Genomic DNA, 9,188 nt, shown 5'->3' on the forward strand with positions numbered 1-9,188 from the left:
CCAATTGTGATGAACAACAATAACGAGTAAGAACTTAATGATTAGAGAATAATGATGGTGTGAATAAGTAAAAAGAATAATTAGTAGAAGTATCTTTTCTAGTCTGAATTGGATGCCTAGCTATCAAGTGAAAATCCTATTTATAGGTATATATATATATATATTCTTTTGTATGTAAGTAACGGCAGTCATTTAATTGTTGATGATTGTCATTTAATTCCTTGATTCTGGTCGTTAGTAACCGTCTTGTCGTTACTGCATTAACTCCATTTAATGTGTAGTAAAGAGGGTCTTGTATGTTGTTTCCGTTGACATTCTTTCCGTTGATCTAGTTTTGAATCCATACCAAAAAAGCTCGCCAAAAATTACGGACAAAAAATTGAGACTTCAAAGAAAAAACCGACTCCCGTTGGGCATTTCTAAGTTTTTTTTAATTATTTTAATTAGAAAACCGACGGATGAAGTCGGTTTTTTGGCGAAATTTTGAAAAAACTATTTTTCGCCGTAAAAAAAACCTTTCTCCACGTCGATTTTATTAAAAAAAAAATTAATATAAAATCGACGGACAACGTCGGTTTTATTTTTAAAAATATTTTAAATAATTTGTAATTCATTTTGTTTTTAAAAAAAAAATAAATAATTTTTTTTTAAGAAACCAATGGACGAGGTCAATCGATGTTTTTTTTTTGGGTCAAAATCATCAACATTTAAAAAAAAGGCGACGGACGGTCGGTTTTGTTTTTTTTTTTTTTTTTTTAACAAAAGGCGGACGGGTTCATTTCCCATTTCCTCTCCTCTTTCCAAACAAAACTCCCATTCCACTAAAAACCACCCGCCGCACCTCCCCTCCGCCTAGCCTTGCCGCCCATTTCCCGCGACAATTTGGTGTGCCCACTCTCCCCGCCCCTACTACCCCGACTCGTTTTTAACTTAATAAATTGAGGTTATTTTCTTTTAAATTAGGGCTTTTAAAATTCTTTCAATTTTAGTTTTATTTGTAGATTTTAGGCCTAATGTTAGTCTATTTAGCTTTGTTAAACATCATTTGCAATGTTATTAATGTTGAATTTTTATTTTTGTTTTTTATTTGTACAAAACTTAGTTTAGTTGAATTACTTCATTGTCACATTGTGTTAGCTTAGTGTTATCATTGTTTTAATTTATTGATGTTGAATTTGAAAAAATGTATACTTTAATTATTTGACTAATTTTTTTTTTTTTTTGTTGTTGTGCTTTATTATTAAGTTATTAGAATTGTTATTGATCATTAAATTAGAATTGGTTGAGATTGTTTTAAAATTAATGTTGAATATTGAAAAAATGTCAATACTAAAATGACTTTATTTGACTAGTTTTACTTTTTTAATTTTTTTTTGTGCTTTTGTTAGAATTATTAAGCTATGTTAAATTATTAAGTTATAATATTTCTATAACCTCAAACTTATGAATTGGTTGAAATTGTATTTTCAATTTTTAGAATTAAAGTTAGAATCCATAAATTAGTTTTCTTATCAAAACTAAAATTAGTTGTAATATTATTGAATCCATAAGTTGAATATGTGCAAAAATGTATTCTTTAATTATTTCAATTTGTGACTATGTATATATATATATATATTTTTTTTTATATATATTATATATATATATATATATATATTATATTCTTAGAATCCATAAAAACATGTTATTTGATCATTCCAAATTAGAATTGGTTGAAATTGTGCTTTTCAAAGTTAAATTGTTAAATTATAGTATTGTCTATAACCTCAAAAAAAATGTAGACTTTATTTTAAGTTAGATTTTAAGTTTCAATTTTTAGAATTGATTGGGATTGTGCTTTTCAAAAGTTAAATTATTAAGTTATGTTAGAATTATTAAGTTATAATATTTCTATAACCTCAAAACTAAAATATAGACTTTATTTGACTAGGTTTACTTTTCAATTTTTAAATTAAAGTTAGTCAAAAATCCATACGTTATTAAAGTTAGAATGTTATTGAAAACAAAGTTAGAATTGGTTGGGATTGTGCTTTTTTGGACTTGGAAAGTTATATTAAAGTTAGAATCCATAAGTTATTGGCAAAGTTAGAATTGTTATTGAGGTTAAAACTAGAATTGGTAGAGTATTGTGCTTTCTTAAATTATTGATATTCAATTTGTGAAAAAATGTAAACTTTATTTGACTAGTTTACTTTTCATATATATATATATATATATATATATATATATCAATATATATATATATTTTGCATTGTGCTATTTTTTAATAGATCTTTATTGTTCAATGTATTTGTGTTAGCTGTCTAGTTAGTTTTGAGCTGGTTTTATTGTTTTAACATGTTAAAGTTAGAATCCATAAATTATTAAAGGAGTAGAATTATTAAGAATTCAAAGTTAGAAGTGGTTGGGATTGTGTTTTCTTAAGTTATATTTTAAGTTAGAATTCTTAAGTTATCAATACATTTTATAACCTCGACCAAACTCGGCTATAAAATTTGTAAAATTGTTCTTGGATAGATTTAGAGATAGATTTTTGGTGTATGAGCAACCATTGGTTTTTTTCAAAATTTGTGGATAAAAACCGTTACGGTCTTCCCAGGAACAACTTACTTTCGCCTTCGGTCGGGATTGCGAGGTGAAGGGTCTTCTCGACAACAAACCGAGGAGTTGATGGTGTTCGAATTTTGCCGTGCCACATGGCACACAAAACATATACCAACTTAATAGGAATTAAATTGCGAAATCAAAAAGAGTTGATGGTGTTCACTAAAATCACCGTAGAAGCGAACTTCAATTTGTTCTTGACACTAGACCCATTAAAAGATCCACATTGCAAAAGGACAATTTGGTGTGCCAAATCAAAAATCTAAAAATCTCCCAGTCCGTAAACAGAAGATGATAATGAAACTACCACAAGATTACGTGGCAAATCTCGGACAATGATCATTGTAGTAGTTTGGATGTGTAATGGACTTATGTTTTATGGACTTATGTTAAAACTAGTTAATGAGCCACTTTTGGTTGGACATTTAAATATTTTTGAACTTTAAGATCTATTTAGATCGTATTTGATGTGTTTAGATAGTGTTTGATGTGTTTTATTATTACTTAACACCATTTTATGTGTTGTAGCTCTTTTAGAATTGATTTGAAGCATTTTAATGCTAGTTTTGAGAAAGCGGGTTTGGTATGATTTTATTGCGGTGTGTAGTACACCAAAATCAAATTAAATACCAATACAATCGACAAATTTTTTCTCTCAAAAAAGTGTACCAATGTATTTTACAATTTTACAACTAAGAGTCGGGTTTATTTAATAATAAAAAATTTAAATAAGTGTGTCGGTTTTTTAAATAAAATTTATATTATTTTTTTATTTAAATAAAAACAAACTAAAAAAAAAAATGATCAATGGCCACAAGCATTTTTTTTAACATTATTGAATAAAAAGTAACTTTCCAATGTATTTTACGCAATTTTTAAAAAACCGGGTTTATGCCCCATCGATTTTGCTTTATAAAAATTTCTTTTCTTAACCAAATCCGTAAAAGGACTCTTTTCCATTGAAAAAAGTGTGATATCCACACACAAAATTCTTTGCTTTTATTCCTTGACATTAAAGCTTGAAGAGTTAATACCTCAAATTTGCTCAAAACTAGCATTAAAATGCTCCAAATCAATTCTAAAAGAGTTACAACGCATAAAATCACCTAATTAATAATAAAACACATTAACTATCTAAACAATAAAATATCATCTAAATAGACCTTGAAGTTCAAAAATATTTAAATGTCAACCAAAAGTACCATAAAGTTTTAACATAAGTCCGTAAGCATAAGTCTATTATTAAATCCACACACTAACTATTCAATACATAAAGAAGAGATGAACCTAATATCATCATGCCTCCAAATCTTCTTGTGTGTTAGGGGGGGAGGGGGGGGGAGGTTATGCCAAAGATGAATATAATTGCTCCCTTGTCTTCCTTTTGTAGTTCCCAAGTTTTCCAAGTCCAAAAATAACAAATAAGCCCCAAGTTTTCAGATTTGCAAATCTGTCCCGTTTTGCAAAACTATCCACTTTTAAGTTTTGCAAAACGTGCATAGATTTTGTCCAATTTGGCCTCTTTATTTCACTTGATATTCTTCCGATCACTTCTAAATCACATAAACCTATAAAATGGAAGTAAAACGGGCATCAAATGCACCATTTTCTCAATCAAAACATAGCAACAATCTAAGATTAAAGAAGAAATAAGTTGGTAAAATACCAACTTATCATCAGGCTGAGTTTGGTTGAGGTTATAGAAATATGTTATAACTTAAGAATTCTAACTTAAAATATAACTTAAGAAAACACAATCCCAACCACTTCTAACTTTTGAATTTTCAATAACAATTCTAACTTTAATAATTTATGGATTCTAACTTTAACATAACTTGGAAAAAGCACAATCCCAACCAATTCTAACTAAGCTAACACAAATACATTGACGGTGAACATAAAAAATAGCACAATCATAATAAATATATATATATATATATATATATATATATATATATATGAAAAGTAAACTAGTATATAATATACATTTTTTCACAAATTGAATATCAATAATTTAAGAAAGCACAATACCTACCAATTCTAACTTTGAATTCTCAATAACAATTCTAACTTTAATAACTTATGGATTCTAACTTTAATATAACTTTGAAAAGCACCATCCCAACCAATTCTAACTTTGAATTCTCAATAACAATTCTAACTTTAATAACTTATGGATTCTAACTTTAATTCTAAAAATTGAAAAGTAAATCTAGTCAAATAAAGTCTACATTTTAGTTTTGAGGTTATAGAAATATTATAACTTAATAATTCTAACATAACTTAATAATTCTAGCTTTGAAAAGCACAATCCCAACCAATTCTAAAAATTAAAAAGTAAATCTAGTGAAATAAAGTCTACATTTTAGTTTTGAGGTTATAGAAATACTATAACTTAATAATTCTAACTTTAAAAAGCACAATCTCAACCAATTCTAATTTGGAATGATCAATAACAATTCTAATAACCTATGGATTCTAACAAAAAGCACAATCCAAAAAAAAAAAAAAAAAAAAAATAGTCAAATAATTAAAGTATACATTTTTGCACATATTCAACATCAATAATATTACAAAAAATAATAACTAAAGCTAACACAAATACATTGACAATGAACATAAAATATAGCACAATCTCAAGCAAAAAAAAAAATGACAAGTAAACTAGTCAAATAAAGTTTACATTTTTTCACAAATTCAACATTAATAACATTGCAAATGATGTTTAATAAAGCTAAATAGACTAACATTAGGCCTAAAATCTACAAATAAAACTAAAATTGAAAGAATTTTAAAAGCCCAAATTTAAAAAAACTAACCTTAATTTATTAAGTTAAAAAACGGGGTAGGTGGGGGCGGCTGCGCAGAGAGCGCTGGGCCGGGCTAGCGTGGGCGGAGAGGAGGGAGACAGGGCGGGTTTTGGGAATGGGGAGCTTTGTTTGGAAAGAGGAGAGGAATGGAAACGAACCCGTCGCACTTTTGTTAAAAAAAAAAAAACGGACAAAACCGATCACCATCGGTTTTTTTTTTAAAATGTTGACGATTTTGACCCCAAAAAAAAAAAATAGAAACCGACCATGCCCGTCGGTTTCTTAAAAAAAAATGTTTATTCTTTTTTTAAAAAACAAACTGAATTGCAAATTATGTAAAATATTTTTAAAAATAAAACCGACGTTGTCCGTCGGTTTATATTAATTTTTTTTAATAAAACCGATGTGGGATGTCGGTTTTTTTTTGCGAAAATATATTTTTCAAAATTACGCAAAAAAAGCGATGTCGTCAATAAATCGGTTTTCTAATTAAAATAATTAAAAAAATTAGAAATGCAAAAAACCGACAAATCCGTCGATTTTTTGTTCGGTTATTTAGTAGTGTATTTTGAAAAATCATTTAAATATAACCTCCGGGAGTGATACAGTATTAATTAATTGGTGTCTAACATCTACAAAATTTTAGACTGTAGTATAACGTTCAATCATAAAAAAATTAATATGCTCAAAAGGAACCTTTAATCAAACTAAATTAAATGTGGTCGATTTTTAAAATTGAAAATCAGACCAAAGATGTCGGATTTTAGTCGAATTTTTGTTTTTTCATGAACACCCTACTTGAAAGTGCCTTTTGATATTAAGGTGGATGAATCATGGTCTAAATTATAGTATTATATGTTTGTTCTTTTCTGTCTAGAAATGGCGAACATGTTATAGTTAGGTGCGACATTCAGAAGTAAAACCAAATTGAGATTTTCTCACTTCTTACTTAAAATTTAAAATATCTTCAAGCTTAGTCGAAAATTAATTTCCGCCAGTACTGTCGCTAATCAAAGTAACATTTATACTCCATGGGATGGAGCATGCACTTGATATATTTACTTATAATTATAATAATTTTTTAGTGCATAATTAAATTTGTCGTTTTCTACATATTTCATTCATAAGTGCTGCTTTCACGAATTTTCTTTAGAGTGAGGGAGCTAGAATGTAATTTTTTGAGCAATAAACACACCATAGGTCCGTACCAATCGAATGGCAAGTTTGACAATTCAAATCCAAACTTTTTATTACAGCATGATCAATAATCTTGGCTTAAAACAATGTGTCCCATAATTCTGAGCTAGCATCAACAAGATATTCTTAGCACTAGGAGAGGACTGAAACAACAGGATATGCACACACGGTAAATAAATAGTTTTCCGCATCCAATATTTTGTACCAAATTATATTAATTTATTATGATTAAGTGATTTAATAAATATAAATATATAAAATAATTTGGATTAAGTAATAGTAATAATCTATTAACAAATAGTACATATTATGTGTCTATTTGTGTAGTATAAATAAAAATGGGGCAGGGAGTAATTTTTTTTTCTCACCCGGCGTCCGGTCTCGCATTGGAGCCCAATTGTATTATGATTGCGCCGGGTAGAGCTCATTTCTGCGAAAAACGCTCCCTACCTAGAATTTTTCCATATTCAAAGCTTGAATTTGAGATCTTTGATTGGGGGAGAGCAGTTTCATCCACTGCATCACATCCTTTGACACTGTGCTCTATATTTCATTACTTCATCACGTGGTCTAATTTGCGCTAGTAATTGCTCAACTTCGTCAACTGCAAATTGTACATTTATTATTTAACTCACTTTCATTTAATCATAAATATCTTCCTCTACCCCTATATAATTTGATCAATAAGACTATAGCTACAATTACTCTATAGTCCTTCCTTCCTGTCCTGTACAAAATTAAAGAATTTGTCCCTTGTGGTGTATCTCCTGTTGACATCTTAACACGACCTCACTTGAACAGGATCTGTTCTATATTTTATCCTCCGGAATGAAACATGTTTCATGAAACATAAGGTTAGGTGGGTCGGGTTTATTTTTGAGTTCTAACAAGACAGAAAACCATGACTGTTTGACATACTCTTTCTCAGCTCCAATAGCTTGATGCTGATATGGTCTAATAGCTATTTGACATACTCTTCAAACTTATATTGTACTCAAAAGAAAAACACATTTACATTTTAACAGTTAGATCCAAAATATTTTTATTTTATTTTAACCCTAATTCTATTTTGAATAGAAGATCGCCTATTCCTTCTGTCGCCATTCTTGAGTCTTGTTTAATCAGTTCCACTTTATGTGTGACACTAACTCTATTTGAGAAGTCCCAATCAAAACTAGAAACAATAATCGGAGTTATTATCTAATGGTATGAGAGGGGGAAAAAAATCATGATCATGTCTGAATGAAAATCACTACTCTCCAGATTTGCTATGTGAAAAAGTATTTTGTGAGAATAACAATTTGTGTTTAGCTCTATCATTTCATAAGTATTTTTGTCTGCATTTAATCGACTTTAAAAAAAATACTTTTAAGCATCAAGATACATAAAAGGAAGCTACTACTAATTCAATTAGGGAATGTGAAGTAAGTAATTTGGTTTAAGAAAAATAAAAACATGCTTATTTTTTTGAAAGAAGATACTATTTCAACTTCTGCATAAAAATTTAAAAACAATTCTTGTTGTTATTCAAAATCACTTATTTCTTCATTAAAAATCTTAGATGTTTATCTTCATTCTCAAAAATATATTTTTTATATTTTGACCTCTCAAAATTTGCCAAATAAAGCTATAAATTCCCATCAACCTTTTTCATTTTTCCTTTAAAGCAAAGCAAGGAAGATAACCACGTGTTTATACTTATTATGGAAATAAAATCAAAAAAACGTATATTTCTGTCATCAACTTCAACCACCCATCCCTTTCCAAATTCCTATGCCTATCCACCACAGACCAAACCACTCCAGCCGAATTTAATAAGACTGGACAAAAAAATGGTGGGCCCCACTATACCTTTTCAACTGTTTTCTAGACTTTTCTTGGTTCCCACAATTTCAGGCTTACTTACGCAATGAATTCCACCACGTGACTCAAATCACTAAAATTCCCTTCACCTCTATTTTTTTCGCTAATGTCTTTTACTTTTTCTGTTTGTACTATTAGACCCTTCTTTCCCTTATTATCACCACGTGTTGCTCCTATTCCCCTTGTGGCTTCCGTCCTTTCCCCTACCCCAACCCCCACGCAGAAGCAAGCAAATTCAAAATTTTTATTTGATGAATTTAATATTTAAAATTTTTAGCATAGAGTTATTATATATTAATTTAATTTGACATTTCAAAAAAAAATGAAAAGTCATACATAAATTGAAACAGAGAGAGTACTTTTTAAGATGGTTAGTAGTCCCGCGGATGGGATAACAATTTGTATACTTATATGATCTTGGATAATTTTTAACTTCTGAGCTAATTTTTCGAAGTTAAGTTTGATTCAAAGTTTGTTTTCGTATTACGACGTTAGATTCATGTCCATCCAATTTGTTTATCTTGTCCACGCTTTAGTCATCAGACTTAAATGTGGAGGTGTTAATAGCCTCACATTAGTGAATGAGATGATAATTTTGTTTTCTATATATATATATATATATATATATATCTTTCTCTTATTTGATTTATGTGAGCTTATTACTTATTAAAATTTTTGAGGTGATTCTTCGTTCACGTTTTCTTTATATTTTTT

The sequence above is a fragment of the Lycium ferocissimum genome, chromosome 3 (assembly GCF_029784015.1).
Source record: "Lycium ferocissimum isolate CSIRO_LF1 chromosome 3, AGI_CSIRO_Lferr_CH_V1, whole genome shotgun sequence".
Classification (NCBI taxonomy): Eukaryota; Viridiplantae; Streptophyta; class Magnoliopsida; order Solanales; family Solanaceae; genus Lycium; species Lycium ferocissimum.